Consider the following 16,019-nt stretch of genomic DNA (forward strand, 5'->3'; position numbering starts at 1 on the left):
CATTCCAGGAAAGATTATCAGATCTCCTAGAACTGAAGTTACTGACGGTTGTGAGACACCATGAAGATGCTGGGAATTGAAAATGGGACCACTAAAAGAGCAGCCAGTGCTCCTGACCAAAAAGTCATCCCTCCAGCCTTTTATTTTATTTTAACAATTTTATTGTTAAAATAAACAATTAACCCTTTTGTTTTATTTTAACAATTTTATTGATTCTTTGGAAATTGCATGCCATGCACCCTGAACTCACTCATTTCCCAGTTCCTCTTTATCTGCCCTTCATCTTTGTAATGTGCCCCCACAAGAAAAAAAAAGTATTAAACAGAAACACCCCAGAAATCTCTTCATTCGTCTCTCTTTCCTGCCTTTCCATCACTTCTTCATTCATCTTAGTGACACTGTGTGCTGTTCGAACAGCTTTACCTGCAATTGTTGATTGTAATGAGTTTGTTGGTCTGGTTCAAGGCCCCAGGCTTTTGGTATACTATCAGTACTCAGCCTTCACTGAAACTCCTCTTTAGTATCCTGCTGCTGCTCGTATTTGAGATCCTGAAGCTGAGTTTCCACAGGACTAGTCCCTTCATGCACTTTAGCAGGTCACAGATGGGATAGATGTTGGGATGGGCTGACTTAAAGCACAGGATATGGGCCTGGGTGGTAGGTGAATTGGTCAGTTTTGGTCTATGCTGGGATTGGCCCTCTCAGGTGAAGGGCAGAGCCAGGTGTTGTGCACCTGTGGTGAGGGGCAGGATCATCTCTCTCAGAGCCAGGTGTCTGCTTCATTGTGGTTTGGAGACAAGGAGCTCCAAAAGCTCCTTTGTTAAGGAATTCATCCCCAACTGCAATGCTCATAAGAGGCGACTAGATCATGAAAGTACCAACTTATCAACAAGTTATCAAACTATTAAGTGGTAAAGAATAGTTGATGGAATTAAGCATCATGGAAATTTTCTTGTGTGTAGTTCTTTCCTGTGTTTCCCAGATGCCGTGGGATGAAAATTTTTTCTCCATCATGGTGCTCTGTCATGATATCTCCGCCTTATCAGGAGTGGCAGCCAGTTAGAGACTCAAGCCACTAAGCCTCAGTCAAGAACAGCCTCCTCCTTTTAAGTTACTGTCAAGTATTTCCAACCAGAAGCAGAATTAATTAGCATTTAAGTAACTGAATCCTAAAAATTAAAATAGTTTAAATTTATGATGTAAAAGAATGCATTACAAAAATAAAAAAACGAAACTAAAAATAAACCTTTGGTTTTGGTTAGCATTAATTATCAAATATGCATAATCTAGAGTCATCCAAGAGGCAGGCGTCTGGCAGATTCTGTGGGGATTTTCTTTATTGCATTAATTGAAGTAGAAAGATCTACCCACTGTGGGTAGTACCTTTTCCTAGGTAGAAAATTCTGGACTATGTAAGAACAGAGAAAGCAAGGTGAGTATTAAGCATACATTTATATTGCTCTTGGCTATAAATAGAATGCAACTATCTGCTTCAAGTTCCAGCGACCTTGACATACCCACAAATGATAGATTACAACTCAGAACTGGGAGCCAAGTAAACATTTTCTCCCTTAAGTTGCTATTGTTATGCTCTTTTCCCAAAGGAAAGGTAAATGGAACTAAGATATCACCCTTGTGGAAAGCTCTGTGTGTAACTAAAAATAATGTGTATTTGGTTTCTAATTGTTATATTGTTATGCAAATGCTCTTTAGGGCAATTTGGTTAAAAGTTATCCATGTAATTAAATTTATATCCCTACGCTTTCTTTTCTGCTTCCATTATCAACAACTAAGAAAGTTGTGTTAAATTGTCTTGTTGATCCAGAATTCAGAATAATTAAATTACACATAAAGAGCTGTGAATGCAGTTTTAAAGAATTGGGAAACACAAAATGCTATTTAAATGTAAGTTTTAATTATAGTATTGATATAATTAGATTTCCAAGATGATACAACTAAGTTAATGTGTAGAGTGGCTGGCAAGAGGTGATAGAGACTGGACAGAAATTAGAATTAAGAAGATCAGAGTGATGTTCCCTTAATAGTTTACAAAGTTAAAATTATCAAACTAAGAGAGTAAATGTACAGAGAAAAAAAGTGACATGAGATGTATTTGCAAATAGTATTTTATTGGCTTGTTAACTTATTATATTGCATGGTGTATCCAAATTTTTGATATCGAGTAGACTGCTATAAAAATACAGTTGATGACACATTCAGTTTGTAATGTCCATTGAACTTAAATTTCAAATTAGGAAATTGTTCTTTTTGAGAAGTAAATATCATGCTGAGAATTTAAGATAGATTTAACACTGAATAGAAATGAAATACATTATATACACACTTCTGTGTATACATATATATGTACATATATATCTTAAATTCTGTTGCATTGTAAATTAAATTCTACTATATATTTATATACATGTCCATACAAAAGAATATTAAGATATTGATCTCAGAATGAACTCAAGAATATGCTAAAGGAATAAGATCTTGTACAATGGATCATTAAGAAAGACAAACTCTATGTTGCCAAGACCAAAGAAGGGAAATTAAATATCTGGTATTACATTTATAAACTTATTAGAAACTGTTAAAGCATACAGACTATTACCATTGACCTTGATTGTACTCTAGAAGTTAAAGTTAAGTACCTACTGCTTCAGAAGCAGGTCCCAGAGAGCCTAGAGCTGCAACTCCTTTCTGAGAACCAGCTTTGATGGTACCCAATGGTACCATGTAAGTTTCCAAATCAGAGAAGCAACCAACAGTCCCATCAGCTATGATGTCTCTGAATCAAATAAATGACCAGCGTGGCACACTAACCTTACAGGTGTAATAGTGGCACACATACCTTGGTCATAAACAATGGTTCTCTAATTATACTTAAGGCCCAAACAATAAGAGGGATACTATGCCTAGTACTGGAAACCTAGTCAACTACTTAGTGCTAGTGAAATAATGGTTATTGGAGGAGAATCTATAACCACTAATTTAATAAATTGTAATAATTTGTAAAAACAGTCCATAAAATTTGTCCTTATATACACAGATAAATTTTTCTTTACCCCACATTAAGGAAACTTCCCCTTTCAACACACAGAATCCTCCATAGAAAACCACAACCAATATGAAGAATTGTGGAACCATGCTGTGGGATGTCCTTCTGTATATATGATGCTTTTAGTGGTTGATGAATAAAGCTGTTTTGGCCAATGCCTTAGCAGAGTAAAGTTGGTAGGAAATCTGAACAAAGATGGAGAGATAGAGTAGGGAGAGTAAAGGAGACGCCATGTCTCCTTACCCAGGAAGCAAGATGTGAGGTAACAAGCCACAAGCCTCATAGTAGATGTAAAATAATAGAAATGGATTGATTTATGATGTAAGAGATAGCTGCGACCACACCTGAGCTGTTGGTCAAACAGTGTTATAATTAATACAGGTGTTGTGTGATTATTTAGGTCCAGGTGTCCAGGAAATGAAAGTGTAGCCTCCGTTTACAGAACCCATTCCCAATGGCTAAAGCTCAGACAACAATGTGGAAGAAAGGGGAAAAGGACTGTGGGAGCCAGAGTACTTGGGATTTTGCTGTGAAATTGGGTCTCCTAGTAACTTTTGATGAAAAGTTACATTGGTAAGTTTCACCCATACTACTGCCTAAATATGAGCTGAACAAGGAGAAATTAATGATGATGCTGAACTCCATGGGGAAAAGCTCAGGAGGCTGATCCTAAGAAAGAACTCCAGGAGTGGGAGAGGTGGCTCTCCCTAGGGAAGAGTACAGCCATTGGTTGTTCAGTACCATATAGTCAATCCTGAAAACATATATGCAAATACTATTATATAGATTCAACAGGTTATATTTGTGAATATATATTTATGCGATAACATTTGATGACAAATGAGGCCTTGAATTTGAAGGAAAGTACAGAAGGTTACAGGAGAATCTTTAGATTTGAAAGAGAAGGGAAAAGTGTTAAAATTATAATACAGTCTGAAAAATAAATGAGAACAACAAAAACCTTTTTTGATTATCTCATGGGCAGAGATCACAGTAGTTGTGACTTTGACAAGCTGCCCTCTCTGCCAGAGGTCACTGTCTTCAGTTCACAGAAATGAAGCAGATATAAACAGATCAGTGTAACACCCAAGCAGTTTTCTTTCACACATGTCTAAGTTTTCTTTTCATTGCTGTGATAAAGCACTGACCCAATTTAACTTGGAGACAAAAGAGTTTATTTGGTTTACATGTTCAAGTCCCAATCTTTCACCAAGAGAACTCAAGACAGTAACCTGGAGGTAGGAGCTATAGCAGAGGCCATGGAAGAAAGTTGCTTACTGGCTTATTCCTGATGGTTTGTCAGTCTGCTTTCTTATATAACCTAGGACTACCAGCCCTGGGGTCATGCCACCAATGGAGGGCTTGACCATTCTATATCAACCATTAATCAAGAAAATTTCCCACAGACTTGTCTATGGGTCACTCTGATAAAAGCATTTTTTAATTGAGATTTGCTATTTCCAGATGGCTCTATCTTGTACCAAGAGGGCAGAAGACCAACCAACAGAGTGTTCAAAACAGAAGATGAAGTATTTGCATGTACATAGCTATTTCCTGTGTGTGTGTGTGTGTTTGTCTGCATTTTATAATTGTACAATATACATAGACTTGGAATTTATGAAGGCAGGCATGCTATTTTTGGTTCTCAATAATAGTTGAATAATAAAACAATATTTTAATAATAAAATTCTAACACTTAATATTTTAAAATAGCATTTAAAATATTTTTGAAATGAAGATATAATTTGGATATCAACTAAGAAAACCTTCATTTCACAGAGGACAAAATAAAGCAAGATAAATGTCAGAAAATTTTAAAATAGACAGTTAATGAGCGTCAAGTGTAACAGCCTGTCCTTTTCACTTTAATTTCATTGATTTTTAGTTTAGTTTTGCTAACTACATCCTAAGAGGAAAGCAGTTGAATCCCTGTTGATGTTCTAAATATTTCCTGATGAATTGAATATAGCTAAGTGGTATTTGAAGACATATTTCAAATGATATTTATATTTGCTAAATGTCATTTGATAGCAGACAATTTGTTGAGAGAAAGAACAGACAAGCCTAGGGGACAGTAGATATCTGTCTCTAAGGAAGTCTCAGCTACAGGAATGAAATTAGAGAGTCAACCGTGATGTTAATTGAAAGTGAAGAAACAGGATGTTTTGATGAGTGATGTTACTGAGTATGAGGGATTTCCCTCTGCCTGCTGTGATTACCATTAATGAATAAAGAAACTGGCGTGGCTTATAGCATGGAAGAAGGAAGGCAGAGTCAGAGCTGCCACAGGAGACAGATGCTGTGAACTTTACCCGGTAAGCCACAGCCACGTGGCCATACACAGATTACTAGAAATGGGTTAAATTCAGATGTAAGAGTTAACCAATAAGAAGCTAGAGCTAATGGGCCAAGCAGTGATTTAATTAATACAGTATCTGTGTGGTTATTTCGGAGCTAAGTGGCCAGGAACCAGCTGGCGGCCTCTTCCTTACAACAGTAGATATATGCCTCTAGGGAAGTCTCAGCTACAGGAATGAAATTAGAGAGTCAAACTGTGATTTTAATTGAAAGTTAAGAAACAAGGGGATGTTTAGATGAGTGATGTTACTGAGTAAGATGGAGCAAAACTGTCAGCTTTATTTTAGTCTCATTACTATCTTTGTTACAATGTTTCAGGCTGTATTCCAAGTCAACTTAGATTAAGACAAACTATATGGTGAATATGACTACTTGGATATTTTGGGATATTAATTATATCTTAACAATTTTTTTCTCAAAACATTGGATGTGGGAATTCTCTGGTACTTTCAGTTAAAATATGTGCATACATTATATGAAGATGTTCCTACAATTTAACATCATTTTAACTTGCTGTAATTATTGTATTTTGCATTTAACCGCACCAGATTTTGAAAATTACTCATTCTGAATAGAAACCGATGTGAGGTTTCTAAGGTACATTTTGTGCTAAGTATGAGACTGACAACTTATAAATTGATTCATTCTATCTTAGTTGCTTAAAAAGCTCTTTCAAAATTGATGAGTTGGCTCCCATCAAAGAAGAAGGGACAATTGAGTGAATGACAACGGTGAAGGAAAGAAAATATGAAGGGAGGATATTAGAATTCAGGTGCAATGGCTGGAATATCAGTGCAAACTTATAGACACTGAGTAACCATGTAGAGATTAATATTTTTGCATGTGTTGTTTAATTAATGAATTTTTCTGCATTATGGACAAAAATTAAGATATTTATAGCTTGAGTATTGAGACAAGATTCACATCACAGCATTACACAAAAGCTACTGGGTCTCTCCTTGTTAATATGGTTGACCACTTTCTTCACCTCATTTTTCAATCTTCTGAATTTTATTTCTCTAATTACACACATACACACAATATTTGCTTATTCATAGAGTTCTATGCTTGTTTAAAAACTTCACATCGCTTAAACATATTTCTTAAAATGTACTTTAGTATATCAATTATTCTACTATATTAGAGCATTGGGAATTTGAGGGTCACTGAACCTTACAGTAATGTATTGATCTTTATGCATGTAGATTTTTCTTGAGCTTCAGATTCTAGAGCAAGAAACTTATTAATTGGAGTGAAATCTCTGATTCCACCAATTTCATAATTAGCTTACATATTCTACTTCAGGCTACTTGACTCTTTGTGACAATTGCTGTTGAGTGAGAAATGTACTTTTATGGGTCATGCTCTGGGTACTTTGTTATACTCTGTGAGAATACAGTATGAAGGTAGAAACACTATGAAATAAAAGGTGAGAAGTAGATCTGCCAAAGTTGAATAGAGAAAAGACTGTTCACAAGTTGGTAGATAAAATTGAATATGATGAGTTATAGTTATTCATCCATACCAATATCACTCCCTTTTCTCTCTTCTGTAATACAGAAAGCTAACAAACACAGCTTAGAACATCATACTGGTCCACAGGGTGATCAGAGAAAAATGCTTCTATGATATTGAGCAGTGACATCTGATATCTCTTCAATTCTTTGTCCAAGATTACCTAAATAAATTTTGGGGGTCTAGGATAATGGGATAATATGCATCTTTCCAATGAAAACAACATTAAAAACTTTAAAAATCTTATAAAAAGAAGAAAGCTGATATATGTGGTCTAAGTTATTATATAAAACGCATGTCAGAAAAACTTTCTCTGATATTAGACTCAATATTCATTATTAGTTAAGTTTCTGTCATATAGTTCCATTCTTATACATCAACCTCCTTATTGAAAAGCCAACTTCAGTTTAAGAAAGTTGCATATTTTGAGAGATGTTGTGGCATTTCAATTTGTATTTTAATAAATAAAGCTTACCTAAACATCAGAGAATAAAACAGCCCCACTGATCAGTCTTACAGACCAGGCAACAGTAACACACCTCTTTAATCTCAGTAGCCATACTAGTTTCCATAGAAACCAGGTGGTGTACGTCTTAATCCTATTCCTAGAGAGGATTATAAAATGGGAGGAGACAGCTCTCATGCTCAGGCTTATTCTGAGGTTTCCTGGAGGCAGGATCACCATTTTCAGATTGAGGTCAAGGTAAGAGCTAGTGGCTGTCTGATTTCCTTTCTTGACCTTTAGGTTGAACCCCAATTTCTCTCTCTGAGATTTTATTATTTATGCTCATTTGATGGCCAACTTTTGGGGCACTAATTTACTTAAAAATCATTCTCCTGAGGCTTTTTAGTCACCAGCCTAGGCCAGAGTTGGTATTAGAATTCCAGCTCTAGGATTTGGAACCCAAACCTTGCCATCTGGGTTTTGGAGAAGCTCTAATGTTCTTAGCTCCCATCTACCCTGGCTTAGTTTCCATGAAAAAAAAATGGAAAATACACAGAGAATCTGGATATTGTATGTGATTGTGTTGTCTTTAAATTGCTTGACTGTTGAGGAAAGAGCAAGAGCTGCTGAAAGACATTTGATTATAAATGCTACTGGATTAATCCAACCTATACTTTGAAAATGCCTTGAATTCAAAATTTAAGTAAAAAAATATGTTACTTAAGAGAAGGGGTTTTGCTTTTGTTTCCATAGGAAATGAGAGACTGTGGATTCATTCTTGGTTAAGAAAAATAAGGTTTGATCAAGGAAGACCCCTGAAAAAAAAATCTCTAATAGGAGTTGATGACCCAGATGAGCCAATGATTTAGATCACCTCTGCTGCAGTTTCTTCTGAGTTCTACATCTAGAACAGCTTCAAGGCTGCTGACTGAGATGATGAAGCCTCACAAAATACTCCATTCAGGATTTGACCATAATCCTAAATTTTCTTTGGATTCCATATGATTGTCGACATCCACAATCAGCAGAATGTAGCCTAGAAAGCTTTGCCCACATTCACAAAAAATAAATCACTGATGTTTGTCTTTGTGTAGTGTGGTGGTTATAAGTTGTTGTGGACAATGGTCCAGAAAAAGGAGGTAATAAAGGAATTAGATTCAGGGTTCTTGTTTTGAAAAGAAAAAAGTGGAAAATAGATATGATAGACTAAAACGGTAGATTATTGAATCTACTCTGAAAAGAAAAAAAGGAAGATATAGATATTATAATAAAATTATTGAATCTACTTTTAGAAATCAATGACTAGTTTTAAATGTTTTACATTACATTAGACTTTGTATATTGTATAAAAATTTTGTATATTGATATAAATTTGAGAATAATTTTGTTAAAACATGCTGTACATACGTTTCTAATTTTGTTCAAGGTACTGTACCTATACAGCTCATTTAACACTGCAATGCAAATCTCTAATCCTTGAAAATTATTATTACCAAGTATTTAGGATAATAAGGAAATGCATGTTAGCTTAGCAATTAGTCACCTATTATAATCAAACATGTAGTCACATTAGGTATGTTCTCAAAAAGATGTATTTTAGATAGACATTTCATCTTCAAACACTTCAGAGATCTATAGAATATGGCATTTAAGATGTTTTTATAACCTAGGTTCTTCTTCTTCTTTTTTTTTTTTAATAACAATGAGACATGTCTGCTCCTGGCAGCACCAATCTTCTTCAGAAAAGAAAATGGACATCAAGGAAAGTCTATATGGAATACTTTCTTTGTGACAAAAGTATGCCACTTGGCAAGAAAATACCGCTGCCTTGAAAACTGACAGTATGCTGCCATAATTAGACAAGCAGGACACAAAATAAAGTTACTTCCAAACACTGTCAAGACAGGGAGTGAGTACCTCTCAGAATATCTTGCTTCACATAAAGTCTGTCAGGTATACTAGACCTGTAGGCTGAAAACGGATACTCCATCATTGCAGAGAAACTTTGAGCAACAGTCCAGGCAGACAGCTGTTTCTGTGATTACCCACAAATTTTGGAAGTCGCTTTTAGGCACTTCCTGCTTACTCAGTTAATATTATTTCTTTCTTGGGTCAGTGAGGGAGTTGAAGACTAGTTAGTTATAGCTACAGTTTATCTTGTTTACCTGACACAGAAAGCAAGTTATGATATAAAGTAAATAAGGTACAAGATTTTAGACTCACTAAGATACAGTCGATATGGAGCATTTTCTCTGAATTTGTCAAGTGCAAATGGACTAGACATTGTTGATGTATTTATTGCCTATATATAATGTGTATAGTGATTGTACTTATTGTATATAGTTTTTCTTATATTAGTTTTAGCCTTTTTTGTTTTATACCAAAAAGGAAACATGGTGGCATTTCATTTATATTTTGTTAAATAAACCTTGCCTGAAGATTAGAGAGTAAAACAGATGCACTGGTCAACCTTACATGCCAGGCAGTGATAACACATACTTTTAATCCCAGTAACCATACTAATTGCTATAGAAACTGGACGATGTATGTCTTTAATGCCAGGTGTGCACACCTTTAATTCCAGCCCTAGAGAAGATTACAAAATGGGAAGAGACAGCTCTCATTCTCAGTCTCATTTTGAGGTTTTCTGGCAGGATCATCATTTCAGACTGAGGTCAATGTAAGAATCAGTGACTGGCTGGTTTGCTTTTCTGGCCTTTAGGTTGAACCCCAATTTCTCTCTCTGAATTTTAATTAATCATGCTGCCAAGAATTGCATCCCTTACTGTTAAAATATCCCTCCCTGAAATCCAAAAACAGTGGCATGATGTTGGGTACATCGAACACACCGGAGGTTGGCTGAATTCTCTGGAGTAGTTGAACTACACAAAATGGAAGCTATGCCTTTTGTTTTGTATTTTTGATTTGTTTTGTTTCCTATTTAATGATTTTTAATAAGGAAAGACTATAAATTTGAGAGGGTAGAGCTGGGAAGATCTGAGAGGTAAGGGGTAGAAGAAAATATAATGTATAATATGAAAAAATTTAAAACAAAATACAATAATAAAAATATATTTAATTTCAAGGATCTAAGAAAACACCACAAACTGAACAAAATTGAAGGATGGAATATATATTTTTAAATAATAACACTTTGTTGAATCTTACTATGAGTTTCTAATCCATTTTTAACATTTACTCTCATTATTTCTATTTGATTGTTTTTGTAATTTCTATCTTTTTATTGGTATTATTTTGGATGATAATATATAAAGGTAATGATTTATTTTTTGAACATGATTATGATACCTAATACCTAAAGATTTTATTTAATAAATACAAGACCTTCAAGACGTTGTTTTCACAAAGGTAGTTTTTACTAGTGATTTTTTTTCTTGGTAGAGTATATTCTTTTGAATGTCTCATAGTTTGTTATTGTTAAAACTAGATGTCTTAAGCATGTTCCTATGAATTTGGAAGCAGGTATTATAGAATGTTTAGTTGTTGCTGTGTCTGATTTTGTTTATTGAATGGTGTTCTTTAATCAAGCATGCTTTATTAGCTGTGGTCACTGTTCCCTCTACTTGATTATTGTGGTCAGATAATGATTAGAGAGAATTGCTTTAAAAAAAAAAAACAAAAAACAAATTCCTTAATCCAATGAATGCTCCAGCTATGCTCAAGTGGTTGTTCTCTATGTTGAGAACACTTTCAATGTTTCAGTGGTTTCCATATCCATGCTAAGTGAGTGAGGGCTAGTCTGGGAAGCCTCATGGAAATGTTATTGTTTTACAGCTTGCTTCCTATGTATTGGAACTTGCCCTGAAAGCTAGGCTGGGTTCTTTATTTTACTGTTGTTACTTGGATTTTAGAGCTATCTAGAGAACAGGTGATATATCTTTTCAATTGCTCCAGAATACTGAATATAGTTATTTTAATCTTGCCACTTGGAACACAATTTTCTCAATTTTTAGACGAAGCAGAAGAGGAAGGCAAATATAATGTAGGAGAGAGAATCTGCTGGTTTTGTGTGTATATACCCACTTCCCTTCTTTTTCTCTTCACATATATGAACTTTTAATCATCATGATTATTTCTTTTTAAATTCCTTGGCTCCTAAAATAGCTAGCTGGTGTTTGGGATATCACTGATATTGAATAGTTTACGATGGTATATAAATTGAGGCTGACTATTTGGAAAGTGTTTTTTACTAAGCAGTAAAATGGGAATTTATTAATCTTATAAATTATGTTGCTGAGATTGCTCTAGTTACAGGTAGTATATCAGGAGTTTTATTTGTGTTCTCTTATGAGATTACACTACTCATATCTAAGGTAATGTAATTAATGCCATTCTCAGATGAAGATCTTTGAAGGATGTGGAGCTAAGACAACTATGCCAAGCTTTACAGGCATGAAGCAAGACTCAAATTTCCAAACTCAGGCACAACAGCTTTCCCATGTTATGTAACTCTACTATTCATCATTAATTTGCTTTTTAAAATTTTCTTCTTTCATCTCTGATTTTCTATGATGGCAATGGCTATATCAACAATTATTTTAGCTTCGAGTCCCAGGTGAAGATAATCACTAGAATTTGTTTACAAGGAGCATCAAACTCAAGAGAAGATATACAGATTATGACCAGACTAAATTATTAAAACATATCCAGGTACCTAATAAAGAAAGATTAGGACCAAAAAAAAATAGGAAGAAATTAGAGACCTTCCACATTTTAACATGCTTTAATTGAAACTAATTTATTTTTTAAAACAGTAACAGTGTGAGGACTCCAACAGATCCTCTATAATTAATATTTTTAGTGATGGAAAACAAGTTAATAGGATGCTCAGCATTTAGTTCACCAGTGAAGCAAGATCTATTTTCATAGTCATCAGCATTCCAGACGTGTCTTCAGTAAGCAGAAACCTACAGGTACTGTTGAGCAAAAAAAGTCCCTTCTGCACCCAGCTTTCTGATCCAGTGTGGGTAAGAATTCAGCTTTTGGTTCAACATTCCAAGAATACTACAGTGTTCAATACTCCATTCCATATTCAAAGGATTCTACCTTGACAGTGTAGGCTAAGAGGTCGGGGATTACAACTACTTCAGACAAATGTGTGCTAGTTGTATGTGGGTCTTTTCCCTAGGGAATGGCACTGTGACTCCCCTGCCAACCACGGTAAAATGCTTTATATTTCTAGTGAGATAGATTCTTTTTAAGAATGGGCCTGACATGTATGCATTAAATACTATGATAGAGTTGGCCTTACCATTGTGGTTAACAGGACTGTAAATTTTATGAAAAAAATCATAGAATGTTAGTGTCAACCTAGTCTATGCAAATATTTCTAGGACAAACACAAAGGAAAGAAACGAGAAAATAGAGGAGGAGGACTGCAGTTGTTTCTACTGGGACACTGAACAGAAGAAGCATGGCGGACATGGTAAGTGCATTTCTACTGGAGGAAGGGTTATTCCCATGATTCACGTTTAATTTCAAAATTCCTACACACTTGTAAAAACTAACTGTAACTTATTTCTGAAGGCCGGATTTCTTACATGGAAGTGTGGAAGACATTTTTAAGAAAAGTAGGCTTAGGGAATGATACCTTCCTAGAAAAATTTTGGTAAATGATATTCCTCATATTTTATTAATATAGAGACTTTGACTTGTCTCACTCAGTGTTTGGAGAAATTAGCTGAGGCATCAGTTAGTTATGGTTAAAGGATACTCAAGAAAGAAATGCTTAAAGGAATAGACTCTGTAAATTAACTCTTTCCACATATGCAATTAGCATGTATTATTGTCTTGGTGTAAGCATGACAGCAATGGTGCTGGGTGAGATGAATTTGGTTTAATTGTGAGGCTCTTAGGCTTCTATTTAATCTCATTTCATTGAGCTTCCTTTTCTTTGTGCAACTTAACTCCTTAAAGTAAATACAATTACTTCTAAATTATAAAAATACAATTACTTATAACATTGTTTTATTATGTTTCCCCTAATGTATTTGTGAAACATTCTCAGATTCATGGGTCCTGGGATGTCAAGGCTCATGATAATGATAGTATTAATTTTCAAATCATTTTCAATACAAAATATTCTGCTTCACTATTCTTGGGATGTGTTTCACTTAATTTTATTTCAAATGTCTTTCTTATAAAATCCAACATTGTTTTCCTAGTTTGTAAGACATTTTCACAGTTGTATGAATTTGGTTATCATGTAGTTTTGATCATGGTTACAAGAACCACATTAAATGATAGGTCTGGATGCATGAAAAAAGATAAACATGAGATTTTAGGAGAAATGAGTAATTTTTATATAGTTGTAGTATAGTGTGTGTGTGTGTGTGTGTGTGTATACATATTTTAACTATTCTGGATAATATAAGAGTAAAATTTAAAATTTTGATTTTAGAGACCATTATGATATTTCAACATAAAGTCATTTTAAGCACGTTGTTGCTAACATTCCATATCACAAGATCACAAGGTTTTCCTGTTTACACCCTAGGTACCACATCTGGTTTTATGCCTTAAGACCAGTATTCCATATATTCATCACGTAACACTCGTTATAAAACAAAGCCTTATAACAGAAAGCAAACAGACCTTTAGATCAAAAGAAAATAAAGGAAAGCACAAAATTGGAAAATGCTTTTAAAATTAACACTAGTTCGTATTACTCTTTATAATTAGTGTGGTTTCCAAGTAGAGTAGATATTAAAAATAGAAAATTTTACCTCTAATTGTCAAATTCAGTCAAAGTTTCAATTTTCATTAAATTTAAGGAACAGAAAGAGCTGCTTCATTAAAGGAAAACAATGTAAAAACAAAAGTAATGGCTACCAGGTGGTATGTTCAGTGCCCGTAATCCCAGCACCTAGGTAAGTGGAAAAGAATTAATATAAGTTTGCAAAATTATTGGGCTGTATAGTTTGAAGGCATTCTGGAATAAAGGGTAGTTCTTTTTTTAATTAATTTATTTATTTATAAAAATTTCCACTTCCTCCAATCCTCCCAATACCCTCCCATTCCCCCCACTTCCTCTCCTCCTCCCTCTCCAGTCCTAAGAGCAGTAAGGATTTCCTGCCCTGTGGGATTTCAAGTTCCTCTCCCCTCCCTCCAGGTCTAGGAAGGTGAGCATCCAATCAGAATAGGATAACAAAATGCCAGTACATGCAGACAAAAACAAGACCCAGTGCCATTGTCAATGGCTTCTCAGTCAGCTCCCATGTCAGCCACATTCAGAGAATCCGGTTTGATCACATGCTCGTTCAGTCCCAGTCCAGCTGGCCTTGGTGAGCTCTCATTATATCAGTCCCCTTGTATCAGTGGGTGAACGCACCCCTCGCAGTCCTGATTTCCTTTTTCATGTTCTCCCTCCTTCTGCTCCTCATTTGCACCTTGGGGGCTCAGTCTAGTGCTCCAATGTGGGTCTCTGTCTCTATCTCCATCCATCATCGGATGAGGGTTCCCTCTGATCCTGCCTTTCTTGCTCACGTTCTTCCTCCATCTGCTTCTCATTTGGACCGAGGGAGTTAAGTTCAGTGTTCCAATGTGTGTCTGTCTCTTATCTCCATCCAACGCCAGATGAAGGTTCTATGATGATATGCAAAATATTCATCAGTATGGTTATGGGCCAAGGCCAGTTCAGGCACCCTCTCCTCTGCTGCCCAGGGAACAATCTTGGGACCTCTCCTTGGGCCTGGGAACCCCTCCAGAATCAAGTCTCTTGCAAACCCTAAAATGGCTCGCTTAGTTGAGATATATACCTCCCTTCTCCCTTATCCATCCTTCCTCCCTCGCCCCCATCTTATTCCCCCAAACCATCCCCAATCCTCCCCCTTACCCTTCTCTCTAACCATCTCCCCTTACTTCCACCCTGCCACCCCCCCCATGCACCCAAGTTTGCCTGCCAATCTTGTCTACTTCCAATATCCAGGAGGATATGTATATGATTTTCTTCAGGTTCACCTTCTTATTTAGCTTCTCTAGGATCACGAATTATAGGCTCAAAGGCCTTTAATTATGGCTAGAATCCACTTATGGGATTCTTTTTGGGTCTAGGTTACCTCACTCAGTAAAGTGTTTTCTATTTCCATCCATTTGCATGCAAAATTCAAGATGTCATTTTTTTTTTACAGCTGAGTAAAACTCTAATGTGTATATGTTCCACACCTTCTTTAATCATTTTTCTATTGAGAGGCACCTAGGTTGTTTCCAGGTTCTGGCTATTACAAATAGTGCTGCTATGAACATAGTTGAACAAATGCTTTTGTGGTATGATAGGGCATCTCTTGGGTATATTCCCAAGAGTGGAATTGCTGGGTCCTGAGGGAAGTTGACTCCCAGTTTCCTGAGAAACCGCCACACTGATTTCCACAGCGGCTGCACAAGTTTGCATTCCCACCAACAATGGATGAGTGTTCCCCTCACTCCACATCCTCTCCAGCGTAGGATATCATTGGTGTTTTTGAGTTTAGCTAATCTGACCGGTGTAAAATGGTATCTTATAGTTGTTTTGATTTGCATTTCCCTGATCGCTAAGGATGTTGAGCATGACCTTAAAGTGTCTTTTGGCCATTCAAAGTTCTTTATTGAGAATTCTCTGTTCAGATCAGTACTCTATTT

General features: G+C 35.6%; 1 long non-coding RNA gene across 1 annotated transcript in view; it reads left to right on the top strand.

Moving 5' to 3' along the window:
- The window catches only part of LOC148119545 (uncharacterized), a 71,561-nt gene that overhangs the window by 29,929 nt on the left and 25,613 nt on the right, over positions 1–16,019 (top strand). Inside the window, exon 2 of the long non-coding RNA XR_015735178.1 lies at positions 12,737–12,828. This is a non-coding gene — a long non-coding RNA (uncharacterized LOC148119545). The remainder of the gene's footprint in view (positions 1–12,736; positions 12,829–16,019) is intronic.

The sequence above is a fragment of the Myodes glareolus genome, chromosome 16 (genome assembly GCF_982192425.1).
Source record: "Myodes glareolus chromosome 16, mMyoGla1.1, whole genome shotgun sequence".
NCBI classification, from domain to species: Eukaryota; Metazoa; Chordata; class Mammalia; order Rodentia; family Cricetidae; genus Myodes; species Myodes glareolus.